This window comes from Lissotriton helveticus, chromosome 4_1 (assembly GCF_964261635.1).
Source record: "Lissotriton helveticus chromosome 4_1, aLisHel1.1, whole genome shotgun sequence".
NCBI classification, from domain to species: domain Eukaryota; kingdom Metazoa; phylum Chordata; class Amphibia; order Caudata; family Salamandridae; genus Lissotriton; species Lissotriton helveticus.
The window spans coordinates 1,135,997,903-1,136,021,963 of NC_136063.1; the positions used below are offsets into that span (position 1 = coordinate 1,135,997,903).

Sequence of the window (24,061 nt, forward strand, 5' to 3'; positions counted from 1 at the left end):
AAGCTCTAGCAGTCCTCCGATAGTCCTTCTTGGTGTTGCACAGCACAGCATCATCACCTCCTTCCTAAAAATAATGGTAGGTTAGGGATCACCTGCCGACACAGCAAGGCGGTCTTCTTATGCCTGAAGAGCATGTCACACCCTCTACAGTATCTCCGCTCGGAGACATGCTCAGTCTGGAAACTTTACGCAAAATCATTTAACAGAGATTTTTTCATTCGGAATCCCACATCCTTCATCAGAGAAAGTGCTGCACTGTTACGTGCAGCCGAGGGTTTTAAAAGTGCCTCTGGCACCAGGGGTGGGTAGAGGGCGCTGGGCGCTTTGGTTTCTGCACCAAAACTGTTATGTTGATACTGATCCTGGTGGGGGAGGGCAGGGGGTGAGACCCACCAGGATGAACTGGACATTCTAGGCCTGACCCACCATCTGGGAGGTCTGCTGGCCTGGCTTCTCATTCCTGCCCTGGTATTCCACAACCGAGCACTCTGTTAACGGCGGCCCTGCAGTGTTGGCGATGCTGTGCAGTGCGGTCCTGAAGAGTCCCATTCATGCCCGGGCTTTGCCACTGGTGAGGCTCCCCATGGGGATCCCATTGCCTGTTTCACTGCCCCCCAGCTCTTGGACTTGAGGGAGAAGGGATTGGTGTCAGTAGGGGACTGCTATCAGCTGGGTACTCTTACCCCCGGGAAGAGCTATAGGAGCAGCACACACTGCCTGAGGTCAATTTCTGACCTATGAAGCTCGGGTAAGGACTTTTGTGGTGCTCTGGATGGAGGAAGGGATGAACCAGCACCCCACACAGTGCTCAGCTACTCCTGACTATGGAGTCGGCATGGCATCTAGTGATGTGGTTCTATGGGGCTTTGAGCAACATGGGGAGGAGACCATTGGTGACTCTTAGTCCTCAAAGGAGGTTCTGGAAAACTGTGAATGTCCAGAGGAAGTCAAAGACTCATAACAGGGAGAATGGGAGGATCAGAGGATCAGAGGAAAGGGAACCATGGCAGAGACCCAGATGCGAGAGGTGCTGCAGATGCCTATAGAGGAGGCCTGGCCCCATGACCTCTGAAATATTGTGCTGCATAGCCCATGCTGTGCTGCCTGCAGTTCCCTACCTCCTGCCCCTACTCCTCCTGATTGTGGAGACCCTGCCACTATAGGCACAGCCTGCTACCACCTGCTAGTCCACACCTTCAATGTCCTTCCTCATGATATTTTAGAAATGAAGCACCCTGAGACAATGTTTATTTTTATTTTGTTTCCTACGGTCCCAGTTTCCCCTTTTCCCTCACTCCTGACCTAGAGTCGTTTGGATCACATAGGATTCGATGCCTAGCTTATGGGTGTCATGGCCATTCTTTGGTGGGATTGGATATTCGGTATTAGAGATTGCCTAATTTGAGAGTATTACTAGGCTGTAAATGGATGAGAGGTAATACCTCATTCAGGGGTTGTGCCTTAAACATGCCCATTGTCGCCTGTACAATGCGTGTACCTGTCTCATAGAACTTTAGCAACTCATGTGTAATGAACCACTATTGCTGGGATGTGATTTTGTTATATTTTAATTTTTCTTGTCAAATGTTGCTAAAAATATATTTTAAAAAGCATATGGGGCCCAGAAGAAGTGTGTTGAGGTAAGCAGATTGGACATTATTTCATAAAGCTTGGTGCTTTTGCTTTTTCCTGAGCATTTAATTGCTTTGTTTCATTTAGCGAGAAAACTATGGCTACAGTTTTGCTGTTATTTGGGTTGGTTGCCGTTAGAAACTCAAAGCCATACTAGTTATCTGTATAAAGAGTCTCAACTTGAGTAAACCATTCAGTGGCCTGGATATGAAGCTCTGGTCTCATCGGTTTCTTAATGCCACTGTGGCTTATTAATTGTCAAAAAACTTGTGAGTCAGTGTCTCTAATGGCTTGTAATAGTTCTTCCCATTTCTCTGTGTCGCATTTGGTCTTTGCCCTTTAAAGGATTTCCTTCCCTGTTTGATGTTGTCCCTGTTGCCTATTTTTAGCAGTTTTCCTATCACTGCCCTTGGTGTTAAACCACTCATTGTCCATGACTGTATTCCTATCCACCCTACAGTTCATGTGAAAAAACGTTTTAGGTTTCTAAATAATACATTATGGCATTCCAATATCAAGGATGTTACGTGTTATTGCTAAAAAAAAACACGTCGAGCGTCAGAATTATAGTATCATAACGTTGTTACTGTTGTAAATTGAAGAGTATGTATTCTACATTTCTTCTATATTAACCTCTCTTTAAAGTTGGAATTGTGTCTGCATCTGATGAGGAGCGGCCATTCCGTCCGCATATAGACTATGTCTTAGGGAACTATCGCTAAGTTGCTGGGTGGACCAGGAGAAGTGGATTTTTCTGGGATGTCCCCAATCGGGAGCACTCCAGTATTCCTCCTCGCCTCTTCCCCTCCCGACTAACCAGCCCTGAAGGTTGTTTAAAATTTCCGCTTACTTAAAACAGGAAATCATTGCTATACTTGGAAAGGAGGGCATCAAGCAGTTTCAAAGTCTCTGATTGAGTAGACTTATTGGTGCATCTGTTGTGAATGTTGACTCGAAGAATAGACACTCAAATGCTGGCAGAGCTAAGGAGGGCATTAGTCACATTTATTGTAAATACTTTCCCAGCAGTTGTGATTAAGTTGTATAACAACTCTGCATTTTTCAATTTTTTGCTGTATAAATTGTCAAAAGATTGGGATTTGCAAATAATGAATTATTAACTATTTTCATGGGAAAGGTTCACTGGTGGTGGATGCTTTAGATTCAATAAATTAGACGATACTTAACAATCCCCTGAGGTTGCTTTGCGTGGGAGACTTTAACAACCATCACTGTTTAAATTTTTCAAAATCAGTCTGAGGATTCATAGACAATCAGGAATAGACTTTGGTGTATTTCAGCTATAATGAATATGGTAATGCCTTAAATAATTTATAGGTAAAGTTCAGTTTTATGATGTTAAATGAGTTGATGGATTCAGTTTGTGGGTCTTGCCCCCACTTTTATGTGTATCGATCTTGTATCTACGATACATTATATTTTAATTACTGAGGGCTTGAGCACATAGGTGGATGGAGTCTGAAGTCATGGACTATAGTAACCATGCAAAGCTGCTCTCTTGAATGGAGTTAGAGGGTGTGAATAAGTCCTATCCCAGCGTTGGAGTCAAGCCAGTTTTGGCAAGGAAAAATGGGTTTTCCATCAAATGGGACAAGGTGGACAAGGCTAAACCTATTTCTAGTGTTCTCTCTGATAATGCCTTGATCCAGGACCTGAGAGATGGGTCTGCATTAATTATGTTCGCTTTTTCTGACATCACAGCGACAAAAGGCAGGCCCTTACACAAGAAATCCACTCAGCAAAGTTACATCCCTGAGGTTGGTTTGACTCCGCCTGCACTTAAGCCGTTGTGAAGTTGCATATGGCCTTAAGTACTGAGCCTAGAGACGGGGTCCTCATTTGAAATGCGCGGGCTGCATACAAGAAGTCCCAGGAGGCAAGGGTGAAGCAGGAGGATGCGTAGGAGGTTTTCCAGACTGCTAGCTTACAAAAAGATAGCATAGCCTTCATTTAATGGAAGCTACAGATCCCTCAATGGATATTCATATTCAGGAATCAAAATGTGTTGAACGTTTTTCCAAAATGTATTCAAAAAAGTTATTGAAATGGGAAGAAGTGGATTCTGCTGAGCCACGAGGTGGTCCCAGTCCTCTGTTTTTTGATGTAGAGGTGGTGCAAAGGGCATTAAGGGAAAGCAGTAGAGGAAAGGATCCTGGTCCAGGTAGATTGCCTGTTGATGCTTATTTAGACTGCTAGGTTCTGTGAGGCTCCTTGCTTACGAACAATAAGGTCCACGTTCCTCCTGGTAACGCTCAGTATTCATCCCAATCTATAAATAAGGAGAGGTATTCCTTCCCAAGAATTATAGTCCATTATCTCTCCTCAGGGCATCAGCTAAAATTATGAGGTGTATCCTGTTGCATAGACTGGAGAATCGGGCACACTTGAAAAATATCCTAGCAGACACCCAATATGTATTTAAGAAAGTGTTAGGCCCAATTTATTGACCAATGTTTGAATCTGAGTATGGTAATAGGCAAGTATACAGTCTCCAAGAAGGGTGTGGAAAAGTAAATTTTGTCATGTTCTGTGTCCCTACGTGTCATCCATCATATGTTATGTGTGCATGACCAATATGCATATGTTATTCCCCATGTCCGATTCAAGACGCAATTATAGTTGTGTCCACCTTTGGTATGTCATTTCCCAGTCCTCATGAATAATATGAGTGTCAGGCCTATGTAAAGTTATGTTGCCACGTTTCTCAGTGTGCACGTTATTTCATTATAAAGTCCCCGTTTCCAGGCCTCAAAAGGGCCCGGACATCAGACTCAGCTCCTGTCTCCTGAACCCTCGCTGAGGAGCGATCCAGCCCCCACCTGTATCCTCAACCCTTCACTTACTTCCTGCCTCGCAGTGCCCGGTGCAGCTTGGTTCTGCCTCCGAGTCTGCCAAGACTATGTTATGATTCCAGCTATCAGTTCAGTCCTCCTTCTCTGCATTCCTAAGCTACTGAACTGCATCAATAGTTTCCGTCATTGTCTAGCCTTTCTGGATCCATGTAAGAGAAATACTGGATTTAATGGTCATTTAATATTCTTCATCAACGCACTTCATGTAGAATAATTTATGCTTCAGTCTTAGAGTCAGTTAGCTTCTCCCCTCATGACTTCTAGTTTATATCAACATGTTCCCTAAACATTAGATACCAGATAGGGTTTAGGTACATGTCGCTCCGACCCTCCAGACTTTAGTCTCTGCTCCTAGCACAGAGTTCATAGCCCACAGCTTCTCCTAGTAACACGTCATTGCCAGTTTGCGCGCACCATTAGGTTAGAGGTCCCGGCTCCTTAGGTAGCCCCCTCCAATGTTTCCGCCCATTTATGACATATTCTGTTACGTTTACATCACATGTCTGAGTTACGCCTTCTTTAGCCCTTATCTTTCGCGACTGCTACGCGTCACACCTCTTGCTCCACCCACTGCTACGCCCATTGCAATGTAATGCTATGTGTTTGCGTTATGTATATATGCTCATGTAATGTTATTAAATGTTAGAGCTAGCCATTCCAGATCCTGTCCCCGGCAGCTGCCGGGCCATGCTAGTCCTTGCCATTCTGTTCCTATGCAGGTTATCCTGTCCCTGTCCTTTATACTGTAATAAACCTGCAAAAACTCCCACTACCTCGAATCTTGACTCTTATTTTATTGAGCTATCTGTTATTCATTCATTCATTCAAAAATAGATCCGGTATTATTTATTTATATACCACATAATGGCGCCCGAACAGGGACTTGCCCTTTCCCCACGCGTCGGTGAAGCCACGCCGACCCCCTGACCCTCTGCAGTCGTGACGGAACTCTTCTGCGCAGTGGCAGATATTTCTGCTCAAGTATCCCTCAGGCCCACGGAGGAGACGGAGGAGGCGGTCCAGCATCCAAACGAGACGGTGGAGGAACGCGGCGAGTCCCGACCAGAGCCCAAGCCAAGAGTCCAAGGTCCGAGGTATCCGGAGGTCCACCCGTAACTGAAGTCCGAAGTTCGTCGTCATCGTCGTAGCAGTCCAGTCCAGTCCGAGGCCTTCCGTTCTTGCTGCCCGGTGAGTACCGTTACTGGGGTGGTATCTAGACAGGGTCAATTTAATTGACTCTGGTCTGTGGGTTGGTGGTACACAGTCCCACAAACGAAGTGTCCACTTCGGTGGATGCGGGTCCTGACGTGTCTCTTTATGAGACCGGTAAGTTTCGTACTGTTTCAGCAGTGCATCTAGTTTCTGTTCTAGTCAGTTCTGTTCTCGAGAAAATTTATGTGTTCTGTTCTCAATATTTCCAGGTAATATTCTGTTCGAACTGTTATTTTAAATGTTTTTTATGTATTTCAATGTCGTGGTATGAATGGGGATTAAGTATCGTGTTCATTGTGTATTGTATTGTGTCTAGATTACAGTTCAGTCATGCCCATATTTTCCAAGTTACGTCAGTTGAAAACTAGAAAGGGTCTGCTGGAAGCAGCAGTTCCCGTCCCGCCTAGGGACAGTCCAGGTCACTTTATGTATCAGAAACATGGCATAAGTGCCATATTGTATCTAGATTTATGGGTAGAGTATACCAAACAGTTAGAAGAAAAGTATAGATGGCCCGTATCGGGTACATGGGATGCCGAATGCATCATGCGAGTGGAAGAAGCATTATGAAAAAAGAAAGCCAGACAATCACAGAAAGACGCCATCGAGCTATGGCGCAAAGAAGCTCATAAAAGAACCGAAAAAGAAATCAGAAAGTCAGAACTAAGTAGAGAATCCCAAGAACGAGCCCAAGAAAGAGAATTAATCGAGATAGGTGAACGAGTCAAAGCTGAACAATCAGACAGACAGAGGAATGCCCTCATTAAGGGTATGTATCCTCTTCTTGCCGAGGGCTTGCCAAAAGCGACCCCGGAGGCATCCAGTAATTTTCCGCCACCATTAGTTCCGACCAAGCTACGTCACAAACCGACCGCAGCTGATATTTTTATTTCGTCCTATCTGGACGACACAGTCCCAGAATATGCAAATCCTGTCCGCACTCCGCCCGTCCCTGTAAACCAGGTAATTCCTGCTCCCCCAGATACCGGGGTGCCCTTAACAGCCCCCCCGGGTCAGCCCGCCATACAAGTCCAGCCCACGTTACAATTACCCACCCTGCCAGGACGAAAAGCATCAGTCGATGATTCTAGTTTAGGGGCCGCAGGAGGAGGTCTTCCTCAAACCCCGCCGCCATACAAGCGTTTATCAGCACTCGAATTACATGCTCAAGCATCACAGCGTACTCCTAAGAATAATAAGTCTGTTGCAGAGATCAGGCAAACCCTTGGCGAATGTGTCTATGACCCAGTTCCAGGCGAGTTTAATATGGTTTTATATTCCGTACGCGTAAGGAGAGTGACCGAGTATCTAGTCACCCTGCCGAATATGAAAGAAGATCTAGACAGGATATATCGTTTCATCCGTACAGGGGATGACCCACAAAGTATTAGTGATGCCATGTCTCAAAGGAAAGCCGAGATTCAGCGCATGATATTAAAATTCTTAATTAACTGTCTAATAAGAGAACAGGATTACCCGTCTAAAGGCCCGGAAGAAATGAAAACTCTAACAAAGTGGAGTGATAATATAGCCGAAGGAAAGCACAATACCGATGGATTACTGATTCTACCACTTTTCCAGACGAAATAGTGGCACAAATGTTTCTGAAAATGCCCCCAGCCGAGCAGCGACTGGTGGGTATGTATATGATCCAGCACCTCATTACTCTGTATGAGGGTCAGCACTCTGATCCAGGTCCGCTACATGATATCCTGAACGAGTTACTCCAGTATAGATGGAGAGGTCTAGGTACCGATTTAATTAGTGTCATTCTAGAACAGCGCCACAAATATAGAACGTTTCTGAACCCGCATTTTGTCCATGTCTCACCCCCAGAAAGTAAACCGTTGTACATAGACAGACAGAATCCATTACGAGAAGTCCACCCAGTCAGAGGAGCGGGTGGCGAAATGCAGCGAGTGTTTGTATACACTCCAATCACAAAGATGGAACTCCTCGAAATGAAGAAATTAATTCCCTGTCATGATAAAGATCCAGCAGGGTACCATAGAGAATTAAAAGACATGCTCCGTATGGGAGAATACACATACCCGGATATAATTAAAATGTTAAAGGTTCTGTTGCCCGCAGGGGTGTATGAAAAGCTCAAAGAGAAAGAATGGGAGGTGGGAGAGAAAAAGATAGATTGGGCAGTCCTAGAAGCAGAAGATAAGATACGTGTACCAGGTACTGGTCTCGGAGATAAATGTAAAGAATTACCAGAATTATTGATTCAAGTTTTACCCAGATTATTAACAACGAAAAAGGAAGACTGGGATGCAATCTCAGCCTGTAAACAGAAACAAGATGAAGATATTAGTGATTTTTATTCTAGGTTTGAAAAATGCTTCAGTATTAACAGTGGCCTCAAGACAAGCAGTGAGTCATATCCTCACCTGTTTGTTACTAAATTAGTCGAGAATTCAAGCCCACAAATTAAAAACCGAGTTCTGAAAGTCGAAAGTACCTGGCAAGCTAATACCCCGTCTCAGATGCTCCAGATGCTCCAGTATCACCAGAATAGAATCAGAGAAGAACAAGAACACGAAAGAAAACGTATGAAAGACACGAAAATGAAAGTACTAGTTGCACAATCCGTTCCTCAAGACAGTCAGAAGAGGGGTCCGAATCAAGCCAGTCATCCTGCAGCACCCGTTAAAGGGAACTGCAATTATTGTAAACAGCCAGGTCATTTCATAAACGAGTGTACAGTTCTGAAACATAACATAGCTACTGGAAAGACTAAAGAAAGACCACGTCCACCTAGACAAGAACAGGTTTCACAGATTCCTCAGTCACAGAATGCACCACAGACAGTTACAGCACCGTAGCCTGTTGCTGCAACACAACATGTCACATCGCAGATGTACCAGTATGCACAGTCTGAGTATCCAGAGTATCAGCAGTATTCATGAAACAGCCTAGAGAGGGAGGTAGGCTTGCCTCTCATCGAGATACCTGTAGATCAAGAGGGTCCCTATGTTCACAGTCAAGTATTAGGGAAAGACAGAAAGTTTTTGATTGATACAGGGGCAAGTAGGACCACAATTAGTCACGCCGAAGTTCCAGGGGCTCCGCTCTCAGGCTCTAGAAATGTTTCCCTTGGATTTTCAGGAAAGCCTATCGTGAATGAGATTTCAAAGCCAGTCACTCTAGAAGTAGGTCCATTGTCCCGCACTACTGATCTGTTACTTACTAAGTCATGTCCGGAAAACCTATTAGGCATTAAGACATTGAAAGAGTTAGGTGCAGTTATATGTTGTTCCCCCGAGGGAATACGATTGTTCCTACGTGATTTTAAGGGTCACTATGTATTACGAGATTTTGATCCCAGACTGTCTAAAGTTCTGCAGCATTTATGGGCGCAAGGTCCAACTGATGTAGGTTACATGCAAATCACACCCCATCGTGTGACTCTCAAGCCAGGTGTAGTGTTACCCCGAATCAGACAGTATAGATTGCCACCTGAGGCTGTAGCAGCCTTATCCAAAATTATAGACGAGCTCATGGCTCAAGGAGTAGTTGTAGAAACTGACTCCAATGTATGTAACTCTCCGATCATTCCAGTCATGAAACGTACTGATCCAAATGCACCCCCAGTATATCGATTAGTGATTGATTTACGAGAACTTAACAAATGTATTATTCCTCAGTACCCAGTTGTCCCCGATATCTCTTCCCTATTGACAGCTATTGATTCCGAAGCCACATTCTTTACTGTAATTGATCTTAAGAATGCATTTTTTAGTGTTCCCATTCATCCAGACAGCCAGTTTCTTTTCGGATTTTGTTTAAATGGAAGGAGCTATATGTTCACACGAGCTCCTCAAGGTTTCACAGAAAGTCCTAGTATTTACAGTCAAGCACTTAAGAGACAACTAGACAACATTCATATGCCAACTGACACTGCCCTGCTCCAGTATGTCGATGATCTATTGATCACAGCCCGTTCTGAACGTGACTGCGAGCGAGCGTCACTGACGGTTCTGTATTTCCTAGCCGAGATGGGGCACAAGGTGTCCCCTTCGAAGCTTCAATTCTGTGTCCAGCAAGTGGTCTACTTAGGACACTTACTGTCCAAGAGGGGTAGGCAGTTGACACCAGACCGTATCCAGTTAATAGCGAGTCTTCCTCAGCCCAAGACCCAGAAGGAGGTACGTGCCTTTATCGGCCTTACTTCTTATTGTAGACAATGGATTCCACAGTATGCATTTCTAGCCAAGCCACTGATACAGTTAACGACACAGGAGGCAGCCGCAATGACTGTCCTCCCTTGGACATCTGAACATACACTTAGTTTCAACGAGTTAAAGAAAGCTTTATGTCAAGCTCCAGTCCTAGCTACACCGAACTACAGTAAGCCTTTTACACTCTTCGTCACTGAACGCGAAGGTACAGCATTATCTGTTCTTACACAAGATCAAGCAGGACAATACAAGCCGTGTGCTTACTTTTCTAGCACATTAGATCCAGTCGCCCAGGCTTTGCCTGCGTGCCTCAAGTCAGTTGCAGCCACAGCACTAGCTATCAGACAAAGTGATTCCATAGTTTTAGGACACTCCCTGACAGTACACGTTCCACACTCCGTGGAAGTTCTTTTAAATCGAACACAAACACAGCACTTGACAATTGCTCGTTTAACAGGTTATGAATTGACATTGTTTCAGCCACACATAGAAATCAGACGCTGTAACATTCTGAACCCTGCTACACTGTTACCATCAGTTAATTCAAATTCTGCCACACACGACTGTGTGGAAGTAGTCAACATTATGACAAAACCAAGACAAGACCTGACAGACATTCCGTTACCAGATCCCGACCTGACACTTTATGTGGATGGTTCATGTATGAGGACTAGTACAGGAGATTTAGTTGCCGCGTATGCAGTGACTACTGACACTGAAGTTATTAAGACACACCGCATTGACACTCTGTCCGCCCAAGCAGCAGAGCTAGTTGCTCTGACACAAGCCTGCATACACGCCAAGGAAAAGAAAGTTAATATTTACACAGATTCACGCTACGCATTTGGAGTCGTTCACGACTTTGGAGTGCTTTGGCAGGAGAGAGGTTTCATGACTTCTCATGGAACCAAGATTCAGCATGGTCTCCTTATTCAAGCTCTGTTAGATGCAATACATTTACCGACCTCCATTGCTATTATGAAATGCAAAGCACATACGAAAGTTACTGACATTATTTCCCAGGGTAATGATCTAGCAGATCGCACAGCCAAGCTTACAGCACAGACTCTAGACATTCAGGTTAATCCGACACAGACACAAACTCCGGATCTGACTACATGTATGACAGTTAAGGACCCCACCCAGGATGTCATAGATATCCAGTTACATGCTACTCCCGATGAAATGAAGAAATGGTCCGAACAAGGAGGGGTCCAGACAGATCAAGGATGGGTGACGAAGGGAAGAACCACATGGTTTCTCCCCGATTCTATGGTTCAAGTCATTATTAATACCGCACATAGTCCAGCACACTTAGGAGAAAAAGCAATGTTAGACAGTATCCAGCACATTTGGTTCAACAAGCATTTACGAGCTGCAGCCAAGCAGAAAGTCCGTACCTGTATGATATGTTGTCAGTTTAATCCAGGTAAAAGTGTCCCGGTGGAACAAGGTGGATTCCAGCCCCCTGACCACCCTTTTGAGGTCCTCCAGATGGATTATATTCAGATGGAGCGATGTCGAGGTTTCAAGTATGTCCTTGTAGTTGTATGCGCTTTGTCCAGGTGGACAGAAGCATATCCAGTCCCAGATTACACAGCCGCGACCACTGCCAAGCAGTTGGTTCGTGAGTTTTTCCCTCGATATGGACTCCCTAGAGTCGTATATTCTGATAACGGTCAGCCATTCTCATCTGAACTCATGAAGCACGTTTCCCTGTTGTTAGGGTACCAGTGGAAGTTTCATTGTGTACGCCATCCTGAAGCAGCCGGTCTAGTCGAGAGACATAATCAGACTCTGAAAATCCGAATTGCCAAAATATGTAAAGACAAGGGTGTGGACTGGCTAGTAGCTCTGCCAGTTGCTTTGTTTTATATGCGCATGGTCGCACATTCCAGATCAGGTCTGTCCCCGTATGAGGTCGTATTCGGCCGCCCCCCTAACATGTGGGGTACTCCTAGACCCCGAAGTATTACCGATGTTTCATGTAATATGCTGACAGATTACCTAGCTTCCTTGATGTCTGCCCTCAACTCATGTCATTCACAGGTTGCCGCCGCATTTCCAGACAATACCGAGGTGGCACCGCATGAAATCGTTCCAGGTTCGATGGTACTCGTGCGGAACTTCGACAGATCAAGTCCGCTGGAGCCACGTTGGAAGGAGCCCCGTCAGGTCCTCCTCACCACCCGTACAGCCGTGAAATTGGAAGGACGCCGCGGCTGGGTGCATCTTTCGCAAGTCAAGAAATTCTACGGATTGAAGCCGGTCTCCAAGAACATTTCCCAGGATTTAAAGACTTGTCAAAACATTGTTCCTAAGGACTGTCCCGCAAATGACATTGACACAACCCCTCCCCTGTTAGAGAAAACTCCGCAGCAGGAGTACAAGCAAAAACTCCGGTCTAGTAAAATAAGTCAGTCAGTTTGATTGTATAAGTCCTCCCCTAGGTGAAACGGTTAGACTGTTTCTGACATGTATAAAATAGACCCCCATAGTGAGAGAGTTAGTCAAAACTCAATTCGATGTATCATTTTTCTAAGTTTCATATTATTTCTCAGCCTTTTGATTTCCTGCACCAGTTACGCATTTTACCTGTGTTTTCCAGTTCCTCATGTAAATAAGCATTCTAATGTTACAGTAGAACACACGTTTAGCGATCTGCCTCCTCATGAATATTCATACCGCCTCGCGATGCGTAACAATACATTTATCCGCATGTTGCATTATTCACACCAGACCAGCAATGCCACTAATTGTTGGGTGTGTGGTCGACTCCCCCCTTTCCAGACACCGAAGGGAGTTCTGCCACTCTTTCCTTATCCTTTTTCCCATAATGGTTCGTGTGGAGCATGGTCCACGTTAACGTCATCCTCGACGGATATGTCCTTTCTTAACAGCATATGTTTCCCAGACAAGAAAGGTCTCCCCCACAGAACAGGTTTAGATCTAGAAAATGAAGTGTACAATTTAGGTAACTATTCGTCGAATTTTATGGTCCTGAATGTTCAGTCTGATACTACTCCAGATTCACCTGCTATTTCAGTATTACCAGTCAAAGGCGAATTATGTGTTCGTAATTATGGTTCTGTACACGTAGGACATAGTGATTGTACTACTATTGTCAAGTATAGTGACAGTGGGAAATCTATTCTTAAAGCTTCACGTCATTCTTATTTCGTTTGTGGTCATACTGCATATGTCCGTCTGCCCCTCAATTGGGAGGGAACCTGTTACATTGCCTTCCTACTGCCACCTGTTTTCTTAGCACCACCTGACTACCATAGGAATTCCTACCTAGTACACACTAGACACAAGAGAAACCTCCCGATTGTCGATTATACTGAGACTGCTGCAGAGCAATTCATTGATATTGATAAAGGTGTTTTCCCTTATTTAGGCACAGTTGTAAATAGTAAGCTAATTCGTAGGTTAACAAGAACCCTTGAAGCTGTAGTAGATGAGACTGTCTCCGCTCTAGGTAACTTAACCGAAGAGCAATCCTTTATGAGAATTGTTGTGCTCCAGAATCGTCTCGTCCTTGACGTCATACTGGCCGATAGGGGCGGGGCCTGTAGAGTCATCGGATCCAGTTGCTGCATTTTCATTCCAAATAACGCGCCGTCTGTTTATTCAGCTATAACCAGACTTCACAAAATTGCCCATCTGTTACACCAAGATCCAGGCACCTGGACATGGTCCGGTTGGTTCTGGAATATAATTTCTGCCTGGGGATGGAAAGTCCTGTCTTTTCTAGGTATTGCAGTAGCGATCATATTCAGCTACTGCCTCTGTATACAATGTGGCCCTGCGATTTGCGGCATGTGTGCTACCTCTTGTATTCCTAGTCCCAAGCCCCGTTCTAAATCTCGTTCCAAGACAATTCGAGATGAACAAATGGTACTGTATGAAATGATAGATGGTATCATGAATATTGATGTTTCCTGATGGAAACGTAGTGACAAGGAGGGAATGTGGAAAAGTAAATTTTGTCATGTTCTGTGTCCCTACGTGTCATCCATCATATGTTATGTGTGCATGACCAATATGCATATGTTATTCCCCATGTCCGATTCAAGACGCAATTATAGTTGTGTCCACCTTTGGTATGTCATTTCCCAGTCCTCATGAATAATATGAGTGTCAGGCCTATGTAAAGTTATGTTGCCACGTTTCTCAGTGTGCACGTTATTTCATTATAAAGTCCCCGTTTCCAGGCCTCAAAAGGGCCCGGACATCAGACTCAGCTCCTGTCTCCTGAACCCTCGCTGAGGAGCGATCCAGCCCCCACCTGTATCCTCAACCCTTCACTTACTTCCTGCCTCGCAGTGCCCGGTGCAGCTTGGTTCTGCCTCCGAGTCTGCCAAGACTATGTTATGATTCCAGCTATCAGTTCAGTCCTCCTTCTCTGCATTCCTAAGCTACTGAACTGCATCAATAGTTTCCGTCATTGTCTAGCCTTTCTGGATCCATGTAAGAGAAATACTGGATTTAATGGTCATTTAATATTCTTCATCAACGCACTTCATGTAGAATAATTTATGCTTCAGTCTTAGAGTCAGTTAGCTTCTCCCCTCATGACTTCTAGTTTATATCAACATGTTCCCTAAACATTAGATACCAGATAGGGTTTAGGTACATGTCGCTCCGACCCTCCAGACTTTAGTCTCTGCTCCTAGCACAGAGTTCATAGCCCACAGCTTCTCCTAGTAACACGTCATTGCCAGTTTGCGCGCACCATTAGGTTAGAGGTCCCGGCTCCTTAGGTAGCCCCCTCCAATGTTTCCGCCCATTTATGACATATTCTGTTACGTTTACATCACATGTCTGAGTTACGCCTTCTTTAGCCCTTATCTTTCGCGACTGCTACGCGTCACACCTCTTGCTCCACCCACTGCTACGCCCATTGCAATGTAATGCTATGTGTTTGCGTTATGTATATATGCTCATGTAATGTTATTAAATGTTAGAGCTAGCCATTCCAGATCCTGTCCCCGGCAGCTGCCGGGCCATGCTAGTCCTTGCCATTCTGTTCCTATGCAGGTTATCCTGTCCCTGTCCTTTATACTGTAATAAACCTGCAAAAACTCCCACTACCTCGAATCTTGACTCTTATTTTATTGAGCTATCTGTTATTCATTCATTCATTCAAAAATAGATCCGGTATTATTTATTTATATACCACAAGGGAACAATCTTCCTTTGCTTCATGGACTTAACGGCAGCATTTGACTGTGACTCACATTCCAAAACTTTGGTCCATTATATGACTCAGATGAGTTTAGAGGACAGTGTCATTAATTTCATTCAACAGCTGTACTCAGAGATGAATGCATGTGTACGTTATTGAATAAATGGTAAATGCATTGAATCCTTTAATATAAGTTGAGAGTGAGGCAAGGGTGCGTCCATGCACCCTTCCTATTTTCTCTCTATAAGAACAGAGTGGGAGCTGCACTAACATTGAGAGCTAGAGACACTTTCTATATATGCACATGCCCCCTCCCAATACTTCTTTATGCGGATGATGTGGTTTAAGTTTCAAGAACTGGGAGAGCGCTGCAAGGGTTAATTGATGATTACACCACTTTATAGCAAATATCTTTGGTAACTGATGGTATCAAAAAGGATTGCTGTGTTGGAACAGTCCATTGTGGAGTTGTATAACATTTGTAAAAAATAAAAAGAAAATAGGTTCCAAACTGGTGAGAGAGCTTTTAATCATCTATGCAGCTAAATCAGTGGTGATAGCTACATATGGGACAAACCTATAGTAAATGGACGATGTACTGGATGCTCAACTAGCTGAAAATATTTTCTTTTAAAAAACTTTTGGCGGTTCCCCATAGCTGTCCGAATGCCATTTGCCATGACGAACTTGGTTGTCCCTATACTGTGGAAAAAATTATACCAGTACCACTTTTGATTTGGCACTCTATTTGGAATCGGGTGAGTGCGCTATTCAATCAACTCATCCTCAAATATTGCCTGAAACGGCATGCATCATGGACATTCATTAGCTTGTGTATGTGAAATAGATATTTCTGATGGGTACTTCTGCCTGTGGATTCCTCAGCTTTTGAATACCCCCTGCGCCAGCATTCCGCAGGAAAAAAAATTCCTAGCTCTCCCACGTCGACGAAGACGTCACAATGGACAGGCTCCGCTCGCGGCACTGCATGACCTTATCGGAGCCACAAAAGGACCTCGTCGACGTGCTGACGTCAGTTCCCTTTTTTCCACGCCGTCGACGCTTAACGGTTTTTCTAGGGGCTCTCTATTTTCTTCTAAAGAAAACTTTGTATCTCTTGATTGTTCCTGATGGCTACTTCTAGGAAATAGGGATTTAATCCCTTCAGAGAGTGTGGTAGGCATATGTCTATCACGGACCCGCACGATGACTGCCTTTGGTGCCTATCTTCGGACCACAACGGCGAGAAATGTCGAAGCTGCAGGAAGATTAATCCCAAAGCGTTTAAGGAGCGTGAAGCCAAGTTGTTTATGACCAAAGCCAAGAAGGAGAAGAGAGGTACAAAGAGGGCGAAGTCTTCATCTTCTCACACTTCGAGGTCGAAGAAGCATAAGAAATCCAAGAGAAGACATGCCTCTCAACATCGTTCTTCGAAGGCCAGGGCTTCGAGGTCGAGGTCGCCGACTCCAGCTGAGCGACCTCAGAGGAAGGACTTTATCTCTCCATCTCCTTCTCTTCAAGCGACGCCGGCACCATCTCCGGCTGCGGCGTCGCCGGCTACGGATGCTTCTTCGCAACATGAAGATTTACCAGCTCCAGCGACCTCACCGGCCCCTGGTGAGTCCTCTCCAGTCCATGTGACTTCACCTACGCGGGCGCCCTCCCCGGCTCCGCAGGCTCCAGTTCGACCTCAGGTGACTCCTCTTCAGGAAGGTACGGATCCATATCCTCCTTTTCCTGCTCCTGGGTCTGATTCTTCGCATTTCCTGAATGTGCAATTTGGCATTTTTGCCAGAGCCTCAACTCCATCCGGCGCGCCTTCAGGCTCTGTGGGACTTTTGGCTTTCAACCTGGGGGTTCCTCAATTCTATCCCCAGGCTCCTTTCATGCCATTCTTGCTGTCGACTCCGGCTTGGCATTTCCCGGCTCCTCGGGCTGCTGAGTCGGCGCCACCTCCAGTTCGATCGACGTCGAGGTTCGAAGCCGAGGCTCCTCCATCGACGCCGTTGATGTCTTCACTGGCGCCGCGTGTGACTCCACCGCGCCGTTACCTTAGCAGCGCTCCAGGAGAGAGGAGCAGAGGCTCCTCGAAGAGTAGTAATAATTACAGAATCAGGAGGAAGGGGAAATTGTGGACTCTATAGATGAGTTTGAAGGCCTTCATGAAGCCAGTGGCCTCGATACTTCCCCTGAATATAATCTTCCTTCTGCAAGTGGAGGTATTGTACACAACATTGCTCCATACCATGTGGTTATAAGGAAGACAGCTGATTTATTGGGTCTTAAGCTTCCCTCAGAAGAGAAAGTCCAACAGTCTTACAGAAGTTTTAAACACATCTTCAACGACTTCTGAGCCGTTTCTTCCTTTTACAGATGCTTTAACTGAACCAATCCTGGAGTTGTGGCAGAAACCTTTATCTGCTTCCTTTCGTGGCCGTCAGCAATCTCAGCAGAGCCAGCAACAGCAGAAACCCTTGTACAAGTCGTACAGAGGGAAGAATAAGAGAGGCCTCAGGGGTGCAGCCAGACAACAATCCTCCTCCCCTTCCTCCCCTCCCGCCACCATTGGTTCAACAGGAAAGCAGTTCTAGACCCCCCATCTTAGAACATGTTGGTCCGGTTGGAAGTCGGGTGTCCCACCTTCTACAAGATTGGAGACTGATCATGTCTGATCGTTAGGTCTTGAATCTTGTAGAGAATGGTTACCCCCTCCCCTTTTTGGAGTATCCTCCTCCTTACCCTCCTCGCCCGGGTGGGTGCTCAAAAGACCACTTCGTTCAAAATGTTGCCCTTGGCTCAGGTTCTTCTTGCGCTGCGACAGGAAGAGGATGGTGTCCAACGACCTACAGGATGCGTATTTTCATCTTCCCACTCTGAAGTCTCATCGGAAATATTTCTGGTTCACGGTGGGATTGCAGCACTACCAGTTTGCGGTTCTTCCGTTTGGTCTTACTTCCGCACCTCAAGTCTTTACGAAGGTGATGGCAGTGGTAGCGGCTCATCTCCAAAGGTTAGGTGTTCCTGTTTTCCCCTACCTGGACGACTAGCTGTTAAAAGCGGAGTCTCCAGAGTTGGTTTCGCACCACTTGCAACGGACAACTCATCTGTTGTTCGAATTGGGTTTTTCGATAAATGTACTCAAGTTTCGCCTTCTCAGCACATCCTGTTCATAGGGGCAATACTGGACACTTCTGTGTGTTGAGCATACCCGCCTCCGCAGAGGATTCTCGACATACAGGAAATGATTCCTTTATTTCACGTTGGAGTGGTTGTTCCAGTCTCAAGATTCTTCGCCTGCTCGGTCTGTTCGCTTCCTGCATTCTGTTGGTCAACTATGCACGCTGGCACATGAGAGCACTCCAGTGGTGTCTCCACAGGCAGTGGTATCAACACAACGGAGATCTCGGGGAGTACATCAGAATCTCCAGAGAAGCTGCAGCGGAGCTGACTTGGTGGAGTGTGAAGGGCAACCTGTCGCAAAGGAAAGCCCTTTCAGTCTCCTCTGCCGATGGCCACAGTGATTACGGATGCCTCCACTTTAGGGTGGGGTGCTCATCTGGGAGATCTGGAGGTCAAAGGTCTTTGGTCTCCAGAGGAAAGGTTGCTACACATCAACCTTCTGGAATTGCGGGGAGTACGTTTAGCACTAAAGGCTTTCCTTCCTTCCCTTCGCGGTCAGTTGGTTCATCCTTCCTTCCCTTCGTGGTCAGTCGGTTCAGATCCTGACGGACAACACTACCTCGATGTGGTACATCAACAAACAGGGAGGTGTAGGGTTGTATCGTCTCTGCTGATAGTCTCTACGACTCTGATCCTGGGCTCTGGGCCAACGGATTTGTGTGTTTGCAAATCTTCTGTCCGTTGTGCTGAATGTTCGTGCAGACAGTCTGTCGGCGTTACTCGGCCGATCACGAGTGGCGGTTTCATCCGGAGGTGGTCCATCGCATCTTTCAGATGCGGGGATCTCATCAGTTGGACCTGTTTGCCACTCACGAGAACGTGCACTGCCCGTTGTTCTGCAGTCTCCAGTATCCGATGCAGGGAGCATTGGGGGACGCGTTTCAGATAGATTGGATTTCACAACTCCTTTACGCTTTCCCCATACCCTTGATTCCTTGGGTTCTGAGGAAGATTCGCCAAGACCGGGGCCAAGTTATATTGATCGCCCCGGATTGGCCAAGAAGGGTGTGGTACACAGACCTACTTCGCCTCTTGTTGCACCGTCCGCTCCATCTCCCTCTCAGGGCAGACCTACTCTCGCAGTCGCAGGGGCAGGTTCTGCACCCCCACCTCCAGAGCCTGCACCTTCATGCCTGGAGATTGAACGGGGCAACCTGAGTTCTTTCTCTCTCCCGCCAGAGATAGTGGACGTTATTTTATCATCCAGGCAACACTCCACTAAGTCTGTTTACTCGTCCAGATAGACCAGATTTGTAAAGTGGTGCGTTTGTCTAATATTTTGGAGTTTTCACTTTCTTTGGCACAGCAGGGTTGTGCTGTAGCCACTGTTAAGGGCTATTTACCCGCTTTGTCTGCCTTTTTATGTTTGCCGGACCAGCCATCTTTATTTAAATCCCCCATTGTCATGAGGTTCATTAAAGGCCTTACAAAGAAGTTATCTCCCAAACCTTTCATTATGCCTCAGTGGGATTTGAATCTCGTACTTACTTTTTTAATGGGTTTTCCGTTTGAGCCTCTTCACTCTTGCCCGTTGAGGTTTCTCTTTTTTTAAAGCTGTGTTCTTGATAGCCATTACCTCGGCTAGGAGGGTATGTGAGTGTCAGGCTCTTAGTTCGAAACCTCCTTTCCTAACCATTCATGTGGATAAGTTGGTTCTAAGGACCAGGGATGCTTTCATTCCCAAGGTGGTTACCCCTTTTCATTTGGGACAATCCATTACTTTACCTACCTTCTATGCTCCCCCTCACCCTTCCAAGGAGGAAGAGAGAGTGCATCGGTTGGACCCTAAGAGGGCGGTCAGCTTTTATTTGGATCGCACTAGAGATCTGAGGTTGGATGATCAACTCTTTGTGGGCTATGTTGGAAAGATGAAAGGCAAGGCAGCGCACAAGAGGACTCTCTGAGGGTGGATTATCTTGTGCATCAAGATTTGCTACGCCCTGGCCAAGAAGGACCCTCCAGAAGGTATCAGAGCTCATTCCACCGGAGGTAAGTCTACTTCTTCTGCTTTGGCTAGAGGTGTTCCTGCTCTTGATATCTGTAAGGCAGCAACATGGGCCTCCCTCCACACTTTTGCAAATCACTATTGCTTGGACTCTGAGGTTAGGAGGGATGGCCATTTTGCTTGCTCTGTTTTGCAGGATTTTGGGTCTAGTCAGGTGGACACCCTCCTCCGAGAGAGGTACAGCTTTGGGAATCTATTCAAAAGGTGAGGAATTCACAGGCAGAAGTATCCATCAGAAGAACAAGTTACTTACGTTCGGCAACGCTTTTTCTGGTGGATACAATATCTGCCTATGGATTCCTCACGGTTGCACCCGCCTCCCCGTTGTCCACCTGCTTATACCAAAAAATGTTTTATTGTATTCATGTTCATATTTTAATAATGAGAAATGCTTTTCCTTTGCTATTTCTCTTTGTCTTTATTGAATATGCATTTGTGATTTTACATATGTGTATAAAGTAAAGTAAAGTAAACATTTTATTGTATAGTTAATTAAAACCATTACAAAATATAAATACGACAATATACAATAACACAAACAAATTTACACTGCTGTGTGTATGATAAAAGGTTATAAATTGAATAGGTCTTTCAAGTTAAAAAAGTAGACGTTTTCCAGGTTCAAGATTTTGCGAGAGATCTTTGTTTTTTCTCAAAATTGTCAATGAATTTGGCTGGTCTGCAAATGAGTTGTGGATCTACTGAGCATAGGATTAGTATGATCGCGGACCGGCAGGTGCGTGTTCCATGGTCCTTGAATTTGGTTTTTAACCAACTCCGACGTTCCTGGATCAGAGCCGGGCATATACAGATCAGATGGATAAAGTCTTGTCTTCCTGCACCACATAATCCGCATCCATCACGTTCTTGGGGCTTCCACTTAGGGGACTCAGCGTTTGTTGGGAAGCTACCCAGCCTTAAGTAAAGGTGTTTCCGTTTGATGAATGGCGAGAAAGCAAGATCTAGGAAGGCTGCCGGTGCTAATTTTTTATATGATTGAATTGTCATCCAGGCATGGGACCGACGACAAAGTTTGTTTATCGTCGAGCAGCGAATACCTGTTGGCAGCCTTCTTTACCAGCTGTTTGAAGGAAGATACTGGTAGTTTAGATTCCCAAACACCAGCCAGGTCAGTTAATTCTAATGACGATTTAAGATATTTGGCGTATTGAGAGTTGGGACTTTTACTAATTATTGTCCACATTGCACGATGTAACGCAATTTCTTGGTTCATCCATACATCGTACCAAAATTTTATGGTCTCCTACTTTTTCAGCACCACTTGGGATTGCAAACCGAATTCAAGTCTGACTTGTGCGGGTGATGCATTGTTAGGTAACGCAAATACACGTTTGTAGATTTTCATTTGAACTTTGTCCAGTAGTTGTGCGCTCTTACCATGATGTAGTACGCTCCCATAAGCTATTGTTGGAAGTAGCTTAGCTTTTATTGTTGTCAGCAGTGGGGAAACCAGGGGGCCTTTAAGTTCAGTCGCCAAGCTACTAAATGCGTGCAATAGGACCATGCCCTTTTTTTTCCATGCTATTGAAATGCGTAGTAAAACTAAGACGGTTGTCCAGTAATATCCCAAGATACTTATAACTTTCAACCGCTTCCAATTTGACATTGTCTATGGTGAAAGTTGGTTGAACTTTGTGACGTCGGGTTATAACCATAGTCTTAGTGCTGTTTATTACTAGCATGTTCAGTTTGGTATAGCGGGTCCGTTCCTGTAGTAGCCGCTGTAAGCCTATTCTTGTCTGGCTTAACAGGACCACGTCGTCGGCATAAGACAGGTGTGTTATACGGAGGTTACCTAGCCGCGGTGGATGAGCGTTGATCTGATCAAGGCTTGCTGTTAGATCCGCCATGAATAAGTTAAAAAGATGGGGGGCCAACACACAGCCTTGCTTTAATCCATCATAGATATTGATCTTTCGGGTTAATCTCTGTCCATTGTCGATCTTTACCTGCATCCAGGTGTTACTGTACAGGTCAATGATTGGCGTTAGGATTGAGTCTGGGAGGCCCTGCTGGTTCAGTTTGGCCCACAGCAATTTCCTGTTGACACGGTCAAAGGCCGCCTTGAAGTCAACGAAACAGGTATAAAGTTCCTGGTGGATTTTAAACTTTTTTAATCAAGCATAACGCCATTGCATTGATCATTGTGCCTTTTCCGCGTCGAAACCCTGTCTGGTTTAGTGGGATTTTGCTGTTCATCTCCGACCATTGTGCTAGATCAGCTAGCACCAGGGATGCGTAGTATTTTGCTTCCGCATCCATCAGGGCTATTAAACTGTAATTGGTTGGATTTTTGCGGTCTCCGCCTTTATAGATGGGATTGATGATGGCACCTCTCCAACTTTCCGGGATCCGACCAGCATTGCTAATTGACCGGAATAAGGTATTGAGTTTGCGTGCCCAGAACTTGGGGTCCTCTTTGTAGATTGCCTGCGAAATACCATTCGGCCCCGGCACACTCTCTTGTTTGCCTTTCTTGATTTTTTTTAGGATTTGGCAAACCTCATCGGACCGTATTGATTGGCCCATGTCTTCCTGGCCGATAGTCGTGCCGTTGATGCTAATAGCGAGCGTACTTTCCTGGTTCGTAGCTCTTGGTGTTTCAGATCCAGTTATTGACATAGTAATCTGGTTTGCCGTTGGCTTTATTGAAAATTTATCCACTATATATTGGGCCCAATCGTTTTCAGCGATGCATGTCATGCTTACAGGTTGTACTGCTCTGTTAATGGAGTTGACTTGCATCCAGAAAGCCTTGGAGTCTGATTTTTTTATATTGTGCAACAATTTAGCCCAAAAGTTGTTGGCCTCGTTCCTTTTTTCCATCCAGACCAATTTCTTATATTGTCGCCCTGTCGATCGGACTTCTTGCCAGATGCTTGGGCTTTTCCGTAGACCTTGTGCCCGTCTTCTGAAGGTGTTTCTTCATAGAGAGTACAGTTTTTGTAAGTGTAATGTTGGTCTTAGGATAGGTCTTCATTTTAGCATTAATCCTTGATCTTGGTAACCTTTCCAGGAAGTCAGACCAGGTTTTTGAACATAGGTCCTTGTCTACAGTGAGTGTTTTAAGTAATTTCTTAGCGTCTGACGCTATGTGAGGTAGGGTGTTGCTCGTCCATCTTAACCGCTTCAGGTTGATTGTTGAAGTTATACCTGGTATGGTTGGCGCAGTAGCGTACCTTGAGGAACTCAGTTTCATCTCGATGTGTTGCATTGAGTGATCACTGTCTAGTGAACAGATTATTTGAATTTTTTTTATTAGACTCAGCAGGGGTAGTGTAACTTATGTGTAGTCCAAGATGGAGCTTGCGTTGTGGCCTATATAGGTGGCGGCAGGGGGTTTAACATGAGTGGCTCTTCCATTTATTACCCGCAGGCCAAGGCGTTCAAGGTCCCACATCAGCTGCCTGCCCACTTTATCTATCTTCTTGGCCGGTATGATCACCTGGGGTTCAACATCCCACTGTTCGTTTGCTACAGAGATGTTGTCCTCGTCTTCCGGTTGGTGTAAAAGGTTGGTGTTGAAATCACCTGTAAGAATAATATCCCAACTAGGGTGGTCAAGACGGTTGTTGGTTACAACGTTAACAACACGGTGGAAGAGGTCCTTTTTGGCCGCTTTTTTCGGGTGGGCATATAAATTAATTAAGATGATTGTTCTAGTCTTATTTTTTATTATGCTCTCCAGTTTAATGATTTGCATATCTGGGGCTGATATGGCCATTTGCGAGGCGCTGATCTTTAATGCAGTTGAACTGTA

The 24,061-nt window shown here is 45.3% G+C and overlaps 1 protein-coding gene across 1 annotated transcript in view; it reads left to right on the top strand.

Annotated features, from left to right (window-relative positions):
* Window positions 1–24,061, top strand: part of NFX1 (nuclear transcription factor, X-box binding 1) — a 1,119,153-nt gene that overhangs the window by 1,011,046 nt on the left and 84,046 nt on the right. The window lies entirely within an intron of this gene.